The sequence below is a fragment of the Lepeophtheirus salmonis genome, chromosome 4, assembly GCF_016086655.4.
Source record: "Lepeophtheirus salmonis chromosome 4, UVic_Lsal_1.4, whole genome shotgun sequence".
NCBI lineage: Eukaryota > Metazoa > Arthropoda > Copepoda > Siphonostomatoida > Caligidae > Lepeophtheirus > Lepeophtheirus salmonis.
In genome coordinates this window covers 40714107-40730625 of record NC_052134.2, presented here as the reverse complement: position 1 = coordinate 40730625, position 16519 = coordinate 40714107, and the positions used below count along the sequence as shown (strand labels likewise).

General features: G+C 28.9%; 1 protein-coding gene across 6 annotated transcripts in view; it reads left to right on the top strand.

Annotated features, from left to right (window-relative positions):
* LOC121115937 (uncharacterized) overlaps positions 1-16519 on the top strand; it is a 106833-nt gene that overhangs the window by 40611 nt on the left and 49703 nt on the right. For 3 of the 6 annotated variants that reach the window (XM_040710122.2, XM_071887919.1, XM_040710124.2), the window contains one exon: positions 323-366. The exons of 2 other annotated variants lie outside the window; for them this stretch is intronic. The gene's annotated coding sequence lies outside the window, so the exon portion shown is untranslated. Of the gene's footprint in view, positions 1-322; positions 367-10283; positions 15328-16519 lie in introns of those variants that run through there. One more of the 6 variants, XM_040710127.2, reaches the window with a different exon arrangement.

Below are 16519 nucleotides of genomic sequence, written 5' to 3'. Positions count from 1 at the left end.
TTTTTCATAATGTCAAACTGTGTAATTTTTTCCATTTCACCTGGTATATTATTTCGTAGGGTTTGAACCCCCAATTTTTTCTACATATACAAAAACATATCTTAGTTTTTCTACTCATTAAATCCCTAACTAGGTTAAATAGGAAAATCACAAAGTTAGTCCATCTAATAGACATGATGGAAGCTTGCCAAAGTTTATTGGAAGCATTCAATGCGTATCCTAAATGTCTTTTAATATACTATTAACTACTTCAAACTTCATATATTCAAATCTATCATTATTTATTTAAGTATAAGTATATATTCATTTTCTCTCATTTCAGGTAATATTGGATTATTACGGAGTATATCAGTGACCCAATTGCAAGTAAGTCCATTTGATTGGTGATTAATTATAATAAACACGGACTTTTTAATTTTCTTAATACATTATTTTCTGTACAAGTTGAGGAAAAAGGAGCATTTGGGTCAAAAAAAAAAAGGAATATGTCACCCCAAGCTTTTATTTATTGTTTAAATTTAAGAATTTATCTTGGTCACTAGAAAAAAATATTAAATCACTAGTTTTACTGTCAAAAGTCACAATATATTTGGCAAACAATATTCAAAGTATTATAACAGAAATACTTTTTTCTTTTACATTCGATAAAAGCTAAATCCTAACAAAAAAAGACCAAAAAACTTCATTACATTTTTATTATTTAACAAAGATTTTTTTTAAACTTTTTGACTTGATTTTGTCATTCCTGGCCCTGTAAAAAAATCCGATGGCATACAATGGATGGTCATGAAATAATAAAGAAAAAGTGTAACACAGTTACAGTAAAAGTGATTTTGAGATTGATATTTACGAGCTAAATATGAAGGATTCCTTCATATGTATTTTTGAAAATTTAACTAATATATATAGAGTTTTCACTTACTTCAAAGACCTTGCATTATTAACTGAAGCGATGCCATGTTGAAAAATATATCTATATTAATTGTAATCTGAAAAATACTCTTTTTTGAGTGTACATTTAATATCTTAGAATTGCTGACTACTTTATCTAAGATAGAACAGTTATAAACAAATGTATATCTTTAAAAGCAATTTGCAACTTTTTCAAAATATCAAACATATTTTTCCAAGTATTAATTATTTGGAAGGCTATATTAGAGTAAATTAAAGTATCATGAATCAAATAGAGCCTCTAAAATTAGATTAAGGGACCCTTCTCTAGATTATATCAACTATTCTTGGATATTCCAACCCATCCTATAAATTAAAATAGTAATTCCATAAACGAATGAAATATGTTAATCAAATATTGGGTCGTTTGTATTTATATTTTCGTAAATATATATATTGTTGTTTTTTTGTGTACCACATCTTTTTAAGAAAAATGGTAAAATTTTTTTAAAAATATTTAATATTTATATAGTAAATGTTTTTTTGTTTTTTTTTTTCAAATAAGAAAAAAAACGAGATACTATCCATATTTTAAAATTTTTTGGAGGATAACTATTTAAAAAAAAAAAAAAGAATATTCATGTCAATTTAGAGTACAAATTAGTTGAACTATTTACTCCTTATATTAACATTGTTACGATACCATCCGTTCTGCTATCTAAATTAGTATTGGTATTTGGATACCTTATATAAAATACTAACAGGGAAGAATAAATTTTTCCAATTAAAAAGAAAAGAAAATATATAATAATTAAAAGCACTCACCTATTTATAGCACTTAAAACTCATAAATATAAATGAATAAAATTAATTAAATAGTTATTATTAGAAACTGATTACTTTCTGATTATGATACTTTTGACGTGAACTGACTCAGGCCTTTTTCTCAATATTTATAAAATATAAAGACGCTGCAAGTACAGGTTCGGACACAAATGTGTTAGAGTATTTTATTACTTACGTCAGTATCTCGGTACCTATGAAAGTACGGGTATATAGAACAACGCTACTGTATACACTTGCTCATTTATTTAGGTAAAATTCCCTTCAAAATAGTGATTTGATAAGCTTATTTTATTTAGACTTTTTCCACTCTGTATAGATGCACAATAGTCTACCATCAAAAAAAATCCCGTCATTTTAATTCAAAATACATATAGTATAGCTTTTAAAAACATGTTGTTGTTGTTTTTGTTGAAACTGTTCCTAAAACTGTTAAAAGCTATTTAATATTCATTAATATGTGTTGTTATATGTAACAATTTTGAGAATTAAAATAATAAAAATAGGTAAATTTGTAGAAATCGATATTTCAAGTCAAATTTTCCATTAATTTATTGTCTCAAAAAAAAAAAATTACCTACAATAAGTCGAGGACAACAGAAAACTTGGTGATTTTTATAAATAAAATGTAAAATAATGTATTATTACAATATGATCTTAAAATTTTATTAAAAAACATTCAGAAATATCAATTTTATTGAGATTTTTGTATGTCCTTTGGATATGCAATTAGCTACTTTTGTAATAATTTAGTAATAAAATATATTGCATTCAAATGAACTTTTTAAAAGAATAACTTTTGTAGGACTACAAATAATCTGTAATAATTATTGGTTTTATGTCCCTAGAAATTTTCTACGTTCTTATAAAAAAAAAGATAACAATACTAAAGATGATGTAAGTGTCTAAAGGCTCATTTTTTATTACAGCACAATTTACAAATTATCAAAAGATTAAAAAAATATATAAGATTTAAACCTATATGTGAATAAATATTAATATTTTTAATGTGATTTTTATTCATTTTTTTTTTTCATTGTCTCTCCATTCATGTAAATGTAAAAATCGATTTCAGATTTATTTGATTTAATAGCATTAAATATTTGGAGTTGTTGTCAACTCATATCATTTCATTTTTTTCTTTATAAATACATATAAAATAAAATAGTGGACATGAAATATCGATTTCCTCAAAAATGATATGATAAATTTTATTTTTACTTAAAATAGATTAATTAGACATTAAGAAATATTAAACAGCTTTCAAAAGTTTTTGGGAACCACAGACATACAAGAAAATGATGAAAAGATAACCATACCATCAGCTTTTCTGTAAATTTTGCTGGCTACAAGATGACTAGGAGTACCATGATTAGGGATATAAATGTTGTCCAAATTGCAGTGAGCGTAAACTTTAAAAAAAATTATTAGAGCAGTAACCATGATCTATTCTTTAACTAGATACGATATCTTCATAAATTATTGTTAATGCAAATCAAAGTTATGATGATATATATATGTATTTATTAAAGAAAACATCTTGCAGCCCCTAAAAAGATCCTACTTAGCTAATTGACGCGTTTCGTTTCTTTATTTTAAATCTATGTTCGAAAGACTGGGTTACTGTACAATGATCTTAATGCATGTTTTTATTTATTTTCAAGCAAATTTCCTTATCAACTGTTCATACACACTTAATATTTGCAATCATGAAAAATTATGTTCTTGGGAAAATAATGCAATCTGTCTTGCTGAGAGATAAAATGAAATTAAATATTATTATTTTGTTATCAGTCAAATTCACTTAGTAATATGGTATCAATCAATCAAAAAAATTAACTATTTTCTAATGAAACATACAGAATTACATTGTACAAATATAGGATTTCGTAGTATTTCTAATAGAATACTCAAAAAAAATATACATTTTAATTTTCCTCGTTTCCATCTATTAAAAATAATAATTTTTTGAAACATTCCTGTTTCTTCTATAACCAAATCATAATGTATGTATTTTTTTAGCTATATATCTCTAAATTAATGTTCTTTTTTAGTAGAGTTGAGTAGTTTGTAATGAAAAACTACCTTTAAAAATTATAAAAGGAAAATTTTTTGTTGCGTGTGACCTTTCTTTTCTTTTCTTCGTTATTTAATAGGTCGTCGTTGTTAAAATATACATACAATAATTTAACGATCAAAGAGGTGAACACGATCCTTAATTATTCATTGCGCAATCTATACGCACTTTCCCCATGGGAGCAATATTTATTTGTGAATCAGACTTTGACGATATGCATTGCCTTGCTCTGTAGTATACTGTGATATAATACAAATGTATGTATAATATTTAAAAAATATGCTCATAAATTTCGTTAATCGATCAAATAATTAATGGTAAATATTTATTCATTGATTTATCATTTTTTGAAAGAATATTGGACTACAAAAAAACAAAACATTCATATTAGTCTCAAGATGTGACTGTGAATTTTCATTTCAATCTCATGATTTGTCAATTAATGATTTTTTTAGTTGATTGGTCAAACAACGCCGAGATGTGCAGTCTTAAATTAAAACTTTGAGAACAAATGCTATCAATTAATATATCATTAATTTAAAATGAACAAAGTGACATTTTTGGTTTAAAATTGACCATTTTCAAACGTGTTTTACCATCTCAATTTTAAAAGCCATGAGGCAAATATTGTAATTGTATAGATTATATTGATTTTAATCTGACTAAAAAAACAATAGTGAGCCGTGTTTTCAAAATTTTAAGGTTTATGCCATGTGTTCAATGCAAACAGTTTTTCTGTTTTATTGTTTCAAGTAAAATACTTTTAAATTGATGAAAATATAAAAGAGAGAAAAACAGTTGAAAAAATATCATATTTAACGTTATTTGAAGAACTATATTATGTTTTCGACAGTCATGTATTCTTTTTTACATTCAGTCCGGGATTTTTTTTTTGTGTTTAAATTCAAAAAAAAATCCTATGTTTTTTTGGGACGAACATTTGATAATTGACTTTAAAAGATAAAATTTCAAAAATTAAGAAAGGCCAAAAATTTATTTAAAATACATAAATATATTTATTCAAAAAATAATATAAACCTTTTCTCATTTGATTATTAAATTTTAGTAATATTCACGCCTCTCTCTAAAACTAATTGGGACACTTTTGGCAACCTATAAAGGAGAGTGAATGGAGAAAAAAAAAGTGATTAAAACGCCTTAAGATGTAATCATTATAATATTTTGAGATTTTTGGTACTCCATATTTATCGTATTTTATTTTTTGTTTTATCTCTAATCAATATATATTTGAACGGCACCCTATCTTTTTGAATTCAATGTATGCCATAGATTGTAGATTGATTTCATATCAATTATACAATAAAATTACTAAATTTGGCCGATAGCCTAAAAAAATGGAATGGAACAAAACGTCTGAAAATAGTAAATTTACAAACGAATATGCCCTTTTCTAATCCATATTGGCGTGTATGTAGAGTTTCTGAATTTTAGTAGATAGTGTTTGCTTGATGTTTTCTGGCTACAAAAGCATCATGAAATCTCAAAAAGGAACGTTCAATACATGTCCGTAAAGTTCACCGTCCTCTTTTTACCACACGACAAGTTCAATCCGAAGCAATTTCATCCTGAACTAAGTTCATCGTAAGGAAAGTTCACACCAACAATACATATGTATGGAATATATATAAATGAAAAAAATCAACTATTTTATTCTACTTTTCTTACAAAGAATATATTTTTCCTCAGGATGAACTTGTTTTGGTATGAAACTTCCTTGCCATGAACTTGCCTTGGAGTGAAAATGGAGAGATGAATTTCCGGGGTGAAAAGAGTGCTGTGAACTTTCCTGTAACCCATTCAATGCATACAGCATTTAGTGTTGTTATGGCGGTTCCGGTCCTTGCAGGCCCGTCACGTCATAAATGCTATATATGCAAGTAAAGCTGATATTAATTTCGTGTGTAAAGTAGTAATGAAAGATAATTAGTTATTACAATATACTTATATTCTAACCCTTTACATAATGTTACTTTCTTTCCTCCCATCCCTTTCTTCTTGTTTCGTCCTCTCTTTAAGTTCCTCTGAGTGCATCCAGCTGCTTCTGGCCCCTCATCAATCCGGCGACGAGAATACAATCTGATTTATCTCTTTATCCAGGTACTGTCACTTACACAACAGAAAAAAATGTACCACAGATGGCGTAACCTACCAAATTTGTGAGCTATACCATTGCACATTATGAAACAAATCAACAATTAAAATGGTTTTATAACGTTATCAAAATACCGATACTAATTTGGGTACCAGAATTGGTACTCAAATATTGTTATCGTTACAACACTAATAGCAATGAAATATCTTCACCTTTATTTGGTCATAACTCTTGAAAGACAGAAGTAGATTATTCGAATACATATTTCTCACATATACTATGTATGTACTCTTATCAAAAGTAAATACTTTTACATCCATTAAATATCTATATCTATATATATAAATATTCAAATTCAAAATAACTAATAGAAAAGTAAAAACTGTTCCTATATATGCATTTTATATTTTCTGTACCTTCTTTTTGCTCTAACATTCTTAGTTATGTTATATCTTGTATAAATATTTGATGTGTAAGAAATATTCGATCGTTAGAGTTACTTGTTAATATGTATCTACTTAGACATCCTACTAAAAAAATTAACTTGAAGATAAGTAGTTGCCAATTTTTTATTCTTATTTTTTTTAGGGGTAGAGTTTGTATTTGTGTCTACAAATATAATGACAAGTTAGTAACTATTCTAAATTTTTAAAAAAAAGTAAATCAAAATTATATCCAATAGCAATTTGACCTCTGTTAGGCATGAAATAAAAATTCTATATAATATACAATTTGATGATGTGAAAGATTTATGTTGATACATATTTTTAGGGATCTATCGATACTAATTCGGGACGGGAGTCTAGACTACTGTCACATGGCCGTCCCCAAAAATATGATCATTTGTTCCTAAATGACGTCATGAATAGTGGTTTCCCCCATTAAAGCATAAAAAACCAAATTTATAAAAAAAAAAAAATTATAGTTCTTTAGATTTTTGTTTTCGGGTATCAGTTAATAGAAACAAACAATGCTTGAAAAATTATGTTTCATTGCGTTTATAAGCTATAAGAGTTATAAATAAAAGTTCCTGCTGGACTCAAAGTAGAATTAATAATTTAAAATGTAGTGATTCCTTGCTTGATACTGAGGAGTGGGAGTTGTATAAATTGATTTCCTCTCACGGCTGCTTATAGCTCATTTAATGAAACGTCATGACGGTTAAACTGCTCTTTTCTGAAGCATTTTTTCAAATTATCAGGGTAACCATGTTAATTTTTGGTTTTATTTTTACCTACTGAAAATGCTTAGGATTTACATCTCTACTAGTGACTACGAAGGAGGGAACTAACTAAAAGCTGCAGTCAAATTTGTGGAAAAAATAGTTTTTTTGTCAATTAATATATATTTTTTTTTTTTTTGTTGTCACAAGTTTGAATTAAACTTTTTTCCGGATTCAAAATGGTGTCTTTATTAATACATATATTTTTTTTAAATGATAAAAAAAAAATTGATTACCTTGTTTTAAAAATTTTAATTTTCAAAATCGTTTATTTCTATAAAAAAGCTTATTCGGTCAAACTTTTGCCTTTTGTAACATTTCTAAAATTTTATTGGTCAAATTTGGCATTTATAAAAATATATTCTGACAAAATTGTCAAAGATATCTAAAAAAAAAAAAAAACCTGGCGCAATGATAGTTAAGTACTACAGATTAAGACTGTTTAATTCATTGCCCAAACTATGAAATGAAATATTTGCCTTGAATTTGTTTGTTAATAAAATTATGTGATTGCTGTATTACTGATATGAAATAAGACGTATATCATCCTATTATATTAATGTACTTTGCAACAGTGTATACAATATGTAACTTTTTTTATCAAATAGTTATGGGGATTACAGGGCATTATCTTAGCTTTAGAGAATATTTGTTACATTTTTTGCTGTTGTAAAAATACAGGACTGCTTTTTGATCATATGATATTTATATAAAATAAGGACTACATAGGTATAAATAATCCTTATTAAAAATGAAATTAATTAATTAAATTAAATATAAAGATATACCTATGTATATTTTTTTAAAGTTGAAGGAGCGATTGATGAAGGATACTAAATAAAAGTTGTATACATTACAGGGTCGTGCAAATTTTTTGAGACTAAAATGAATTAATTAAACAATTAGGTATAATTTTGTATATATTTAATATCAAAAAAAAATTCTTAATATAGTGTATAATAATGATATTAAGGATAACTAATCTAGAATATGACCACTGTAGGCAGCAATAGCGGTTTCCAGGGTGGCAAAAATTTCTAAAGGATCTTTTGATGTAGGCCTCTGACATGGTAGCTTACTGTCCATTGGTAAGAGTCCTTTAGGGCCACATCACATACTTTAATCCAGAGGATTCGAAACTGGTTAGGGGCCAAGAGTTCACGAAAAAAAACACTATAACTGAAATGATGGTTCACTTTTTCAACATCTCTGTTGTCAGGAGCGGTACTTTTTGGGCCCGTAGAGATTTTGACATGATATATCTAAAGACTTTGACGTCCATGGTCATCTCTATCATAGAGAGATCCAGCGTCTCTTTAAAAGTTTTTTCCTACAGGTTCAATAGTCAATTTTCTTGGACGATCACTCCTGGGGGCATTTTAGAGATAGTCATCCTTATCCAAGATATTATTGACATAGTAGACGGTTGCCATTGATCCATATTTGGTCGCAATATCTATTTTTGGTACATTCTGGCGGCAAGCAATGTTGTAATCTTTTCCCTTTATTGTTTCTGTGACATGATAGTTAACTTAAATGTTGATTATTTGTTGCAAACATACAAAAAGAAAAGAATTTGAGCTATCTTTAGAAGGGAAAAAGAATCAAATTACTTTAGAATACACTGAGTTATTAAGTTTTAAAAATTTTCTCAAAACTTTTGTATAACCCTTTATGTAATGAGTACCATTTTGTACATAAATATCCCATACTACGAGTGATTAGTCACTGAATTTTCAGTTAGGTAGTTTCCACATTTTAACTACTCTTCCTAAAAGAGTCACCTATCTCATCTTTGGGCTTACACCAAAAGAGATTTACGTACCAGTATTAATTGTTGTTCAACAGATTCTTTTTAACATAAATCAAAAGTCTTTTGGCTAAGAATCTTTGTCAAAAATTATGACTTACGTCGTACTCAAGTCCGAGTCCACAGCTGGAATATTATTTCTTCTTTTATTTAAAACTATCACAAACCTTTGAACACAGTAAAAACGTGTTTTAAGTGTATTTTTTCTATCGGTTCAAATTATTGATTATTTTATATATTTGACAGTACTAGGAACTAAAAAATAATAATGAAATGGAATGTAATTTTTTATCGATGTCATGAACGAAATTAACTGGGCTGTTTCTAGGACAGGTTGAATTAGTTTTCTAATTTTCCGACTTAGATCCCATTTTTCAGACTATAATGTGAAATCATTTTTTCTTCAGGAAGACATTTAAATGTTTTCACTAATCGTATAACATTTTCCGACACTAATAAGCCTGGGCGATATCACCCCACATCTGTAGCAGCTACCTTGGTCTCAAGTGGAATGCTCCTACTTGGATTGCATTTAATGGGATCTAATGATGGTTAATTTTCTTTTTGCAATTATCATGACTCATCATTTTGATGAAGTAATGACTGGGAGAGAGTAGCAATGTATATATGTATATTGGGATTAAACATAGGTCCTTCCTTAAATATAAACCTTATGTATATAGAGTGTAGCGTATTAAAATTATGCATATTTTGTCTCTTTGAAACATTTCTGATGCAATATCTGCATTTTATATAAATACAAGGTACTCGTACGAAATATGATTCCTTCTATTAATATTTTTTATTAACAGAGGTTTAATTAAATTCCTCCTTCTTTTTGAAAAGGAGAAATGTGGCGTGTGAACACAAAAACAATCTTGAACAAACATCAAGAATTGGATAAATGGGCAAATAATTTTTTTAACGAGTAGTGAATAAGTCCTACGCCACCTTGCATTCCGTATGCAATTTTAATGTGAATGAAGTCAAATGAACTCGGACATGGTAGACATCAAAAGGGATTTTTTCATTATATATACAGGAACGTTATTCGTGAGCTTGGCCGCCATTGACGGCACTGACAGCCTCCAAGTGTGGTCAGAAGATGTATCTGTGGCTCATCTTCTTCCACTCAACCCAATCCTTAAGATTTATTATTATATTATGCATATTAACTTTACTTAATAAATACAATTTGTCTCTCCCCCATAGTATAAATTTCAAATTCCGCCAATGATATATACAATACAGACAGTTAAATATTTCATAGACATATTTTGGTCACTTATAGACTTTATGTTCAAATTTCTAGAATGAGTTGAGATTCTCAAGAATGTTAAATATAGTTAAAAACCTTCACTTGATTTATTAAACAAATAATTTAACTCCATTATGAGCTTGTATAGAGAATCTATCAATTTTTCTCATTTTGAAGAGGATGTTTTACTAATGTAGGTGCGGTTTGTTGTACCTTCGTTATTAATAAAAATAATTTGTTGATCTAAATTGACGATAATTTGATGAAATCCATACTTAATTTTTAGAAAAATCATTGTAGCTTAGCTTTTGTGTGGATAAGAAACAGTAAATAGTTTTTGAAGTAGATGTTTCTTAAATGCATTACTATCTTTTCTACCGGAAGAAAACGTTATTTCCAAAATATGAGATCTAATATTCATTCATTTACTTTGGCTTAATTTAAAATTTTGATGAAACTTTTCAGGTAGTAGTTTATCCCAAGAATATTCTCCTGTAAAAGTAAGGGGACTCTAAGAAAAAGGTATTAAAGTTAATATGATTGACCTTTGTTTTGGATACTAATAGATTAATTAGGAATATCTCATAGGCAGTTTTCTAAGTCTGGAAGTATATATTGAGATAATTAAAACATATGAAGTTGATATTTCTGTTAATATGTCATATTTCAGGGCTGGGGCATGTATTTTTCTTTTTTGGAGAATGTGAATATATTTTTTCAACTGTCCGACCTACATCCCTTTTGTTACACCAATACCAATGTAAAAAAAGAAATAAATGTAAACAAAATCCCAAAAATAATAAATATTTAATTTTTTGATCACTTTTCATCACTTTTTTTTCCTTGCCTGTGTCAAATATTTTATTTCAGTGGAAATATTTGCAATTAATTGGTTGAAATTTTTTTATAATTGGAGAACAATGAAATGCAATTTCTGAAAAATAAAATAAAATTAGTCATTGCAAGAAAAATCCTTGAAACATTCAAATAGTAAAGGAAATTATTAAATTCATTTACTACGAGTAATTCCATTGAAAATGGCATTTCTTTTAGAGGCATATGTTTAGAACACTTCATAATTTACTGATTTAAAAGAGTACATATATATATGAAGTTGTAATTGTTTCTGCTGCTTTAAAGGCCCAATTCTTGCATGTATTTTAATAGTGCATCAATATACATTATTATATATATACTCAAACTGCTCTTATTCAAATGAAAAGTTAAGTACAATCTAATTTTCCTACCATCCTTATTTTTTTTTAGAAGTAATCAATTTTAGACTTCAGTTTATCACACGAACTGTTTTCACAAAAAATAAGGCTAAATCATTTTATTTATTCCTCTTTCATCCGATGAAGTAGTTTTCATGTAGGAGGTTTCGTAGCATTTCTCATTCTCTCCTTCTTAGATATCAGGTGTATATTATATACACTTACAAGTAATTTCTTTGTTTCTATGTTAACAACCTCGTCATAAAAGTACATTTTGACCCATTATTGTCTGTAAAAGATGCACAAATTATCTATGAATATGTTTTATAAAATGCACTTTCCTTTTCTACTAGTAACCTGTCAAATGAGTTAAAAAAATCATCCTTATTTACGTTTTCAGCAGTCTTGGAGCCATTCACCATTTTTCCGTTGATTTATTTATTTCAGAAAAAATTCCTTTCAATCTATAATTTGTTTCCGTTCATTTGTTTATTTTCTTCGACAAAACTACGACCATGTGATTAAGTTTAGGTACAATAGAAATTATCTGTCGTGATGTATGCAATGTTTTTTTTTCTTTTTTAAAGTAAAGGGTTGTGTAATTAGTTATAGAATAATTCTGAATACTGTCTGCGTCCCAAACAGACCAAAAATATTATCGTAGCCAACAAAAATTAATCATGGGGTCATTGTATCGGCACTTTTTATTAATTTCGGTTCTGGCTTAAAGAATGTCGTTAGAATAAAAAGGATGGAAGAAATAAACAACGAAATGAACGCTCTTTAAATAATTTTTCTGTTTTGGCACTCAGACGTTGAAAAATGGACACCTTGTATGAAGGACTCTCATTTTCCCCTTAATCTCCGAGCCTCATTTCCACTCTTGAGTACGACTTAATGTCGTTTATCCATACATAATATCGATCCAAAATCCCCTTAAAACAAAAGGCTTAATATATATAAATTAATAAAACAAAGTTTTCTTATGTTTATACGTTTGCCGAAAAGTCATTTTTGAGCTAATCTTAGAACTACGTGACTGCTTGATCTGAAAAATAACAATGTAGCAAGGATTGTTTGTACCTAAAGCTCATATTAAAGAAGAATATATGTGTATTGGGTTGTAAATCCTACGCATTTTTTAGTGTGCAAATTTTGTTGTTCTTGGTAAACTAAACAATATCTTCCTTCTCAAGCTGTCATCATTATCCTTTCATTCTTGAGGAGAAAAAATCTAAGTCTTGAGTAAATACGGGTGAGTGTGCTCTTAAAAATTGGAGAGTAAAACTTAGGATTTCTTGAAGGGGTTATCTTCTATATTATTATATCAAAATGTGTCTGTTCATCGACAACTAATAGCTCTGACCAATACTGGAAACTAGTAATTGATATCCGTTCATATTCAAAACATTTAAAAAAAAAGTTGATTTGTTTTTTTATACCCACAAACTAATATGTATATTCAAGTGTTTGTATATTTATTTACAAACGCAAGTTTGGAGTTACATAATAACTTTAGTGCCTTTATGGCTGATATATTTTGCTCTACAAATATTTATTCGTACTATACATAAATGCATCTTCATCTTTGATGTATGGATAAACTTTGAGGATTGAACAATAAAGGCTCCTCTATAGACTTTTATTGAAAACTTGTTCTTTAATATACAAATATTAAAGGAATTAAAGCTTGTTTTTTTTAAAGAAGGAATTATAATCAATGTACATATATGCATTATAGACCGTATTGACATGACGTCATCATTTTGCAAGTCAACTGAAGAAACATGGATAATCAACAGCTATAAGAGGAAACCCCTTTCTCCTATTACAAAATGATTAAGCTTTTTTTTTTCATTTTGAAGCCACTTATTCATTTTGTATTATAATAACTTTGTCTGCTACTTGATAATGTTTAATTTTGAATCACTACTACTATGCAATATTTTTAGTTGATGGTAGGAATAGTGGCTTATTTAGTGTGGGATAAGTAGCCCTTAAGGAAAAAATAGTGAACAGAAAACTACTTTAAACAAAACTATCATATCTAAAATAAATGTCAAAATTGGAAAGAATATGTAATTTGCGACTGTTCAGCATAAAGCTGGTTTCATATTCATTGTTGTAGTACTTGAGCCCGAAATCGAGTAATTTTTCCATAAACTCGGACTTCTCTCCATATGAATGATGCCAGTGCTTGGACTTTCTTCGTGGAGGGGGGGAGCATTATTTATTGAGCAACTTTTTTTAGAAAATTATGTTTTATTTTTTATAATTCAATGAAAAGTATATAAACCTAAACGTCAGACTCTCATCCCTTTTTTCCGACTCTTAATACTCCGACCCAGTAAACGCGCAGTAAACTCATTTTTGACTTGGATTGGTAACGAAATTACTCGGATTTACAGCAAATTTGGCTTTTGGGCTCAGAATTGCATTTGCCTCTCTTTTCAAAAATTTACGCTCGCTTGGATTTCAATATTTTTCACAAAGATACATACAAGTATTTACAAGTTCCAACTTAGTTATTCAAAGCCAATTAGTATTTGTGTACTAAAATTCTTATTTTACTTCTTGTTTGGGGGAACTAAAGACTAACTATTCAAATATCTGTTGTTTTTTAACTTGGTTTTAATCAAAATTAAATATTGAATGTATAAAATATATATTTACAAATAGTATTTTATCTAATCAGAGCTTTGGTTCTTGTATCTTGACTAGTACTAGGAGAAGGTGAACTCAAATTCAGCCCTGATATTTCTAATTATGGTTAATGATTCCTGATAAACCAGTGCAACATCTTATTGGTCTTGTAATGAGGTTATCCATACCAAGATTTTAACGTCGCAACATGGGAGATCATAGAATTATATATTGTTATAGGTAAAATCGTGGACTTTTGATAATGAACAAATATTGAAAACTTTTGCAAGAATGAAAAGGAGATCAACATTGAAGCTTTATCACAGACTTCTTTATTGATATATATTTCCATCTTTCAAAATGATATCCTTTGGCTGCTAGTATGGCCCTCCACCTGGGCCTAAAGGCACCACATCACTTCTTGATGAAGACCTGGAACATTGTCACAAACTGCTGCTCGACGGAAGCTTTGAGGTCTTCCTAATTTTGGTGATGGATAGCATAGGCTCTCTTCTCAATTACACCCCAAATAACATAGCCGAGAGGGGAACAGTCTTGGGATGAGGTTGGCCAAACAGACCTATTATGCTTGAACAAGTCAAAAATTTCTGGACTTTTTTGAGCCTGTGAGCCTTGGTTGCTGTTGAAAGCATTTGCTGATGTCGTCATACATAAGGGCCTTTCCCAAATACTTAACATACCTCCTCAAAGTCCAATCTGCCATAGAGAGTATTGGTATGCCTCATCGACTTGGCTGTACTTCTGTTGATCACAGTTTTCAAACATCTGAGATGATATGATATACCCAAGAATGTTAACTATAGTTAAGAACTTTCATCGGATTCTTGAGTCTTAATTTAACCCCAATATGACCAGTCAAATAAAATCTATTAATATCTAATTTATTTTATTGCGACGATGAATTTTTGCTACTGTAAGTACAGTTTGCGGATACTTCAAAGCACTAATTTGAATCATTTGCCTTTAAAATTGATGATTATTTGTCGAAGAATACAAATATAATCCAGATTCCATTTTGGGAATAATCATTTTAGCTTACTTTTGGTTTAACAGGCCATATCTATATGCAACTAATTGTTTGATCCTGTTTTCTTTATAAAAAACGTAGTTCAAAGAAGGAGGAACTGACCTTGCAACATTGAATTCGGAGGTGAAAATTACTGTAATTGGTAGGCATACTTAATGAACTCTACTTATGGAATGACATCCATCAACAAACAACTCATTTGTATTAAGTAAGCAAAATTAAACAATATAATAGGCGTTGAAATACATTTTTTTCAAAAGTAGATTGTAGGTACATGTTAAAACATATAGATATTTATATATTTTTCATTTTCATTTTTGCAAAAACAATATGTAAAATATTTCACACATAAGTCATGAGTTTGGAAGTTGACCAAGAAAACATAAATACTATCTAAATACATTCCATCCCCAGTTACAATTCTACAAAGGAATCAAACATAACTTATTTCAAATCGATTCAAATTAAAGGAAACTTTCAGGTAAGATTGCTAAACATGAGTCACATTCTATAAATAAATAAATATAATTATGGACTTATGTTCACAACCTCTACTCGTTCCTTCTTGAAGTAGAGACATCAATTATTCAGAGAGAAAAAAATACAAACGAATGTACTGATTCTTGTAATTGCTAACATAAATATGTATATACGTACGCGGAAAACTGCCCTGGAGAAAATTGCCAGTTAGGAAAATAGCCCGTATTTTGTTCAAACTGCATGATGAATAATAACACAGTATAAATTCGCTTAATATTATTTATGGCAAATATCTAACCATTTTTGTTTGTTCCATCCCCCAAGTGAGTAGTTTGACGGAATGTTGCAATTCAAAATCCTCTGAAAATAGTGATTCAACTTACTTTTATCCAATATGTCAGCCATCTGCTCTAATAATTGCCTCCATACGAGGCCTAAATCCCTTACAGACCTTGACTTTTTTTGACAAACTTCAACTTGGTTCACTCCTTCTTGATGGAAGCCTCTAGAGACTGGGCACTACTGTGAAAAGTAGCCACACACCCTCTCCTACAGACGCGCCACATGTTGAGGTCCGAAAAATTCGAAAGATGTTCTTTAAGGAAGGCCTGGATCTCTACGGTGCCATGGGAAGGAGTTCCGTCTTAAGTGAAAACAAAGTTCCATGTAAGTATTTGCATTCAGCCGATACTTCATTTCCACAAAAATGTAAGAGCAGACTTCACAACGTCCAAAATCATGGTTCAGGATGGATTTTTGTTCTGAAGACATATATCATAGATGCTGAGACATTGTTTGGATGTTCAGTTTTGATGTATCAGCTGTTCTGCTTATTCACATTGATATCCACAGTGAACATATTTACATCAGAAAAGAGGAAAACCTTGTCAGAATTTATATTGGCCTTGAGAAAATTTAAA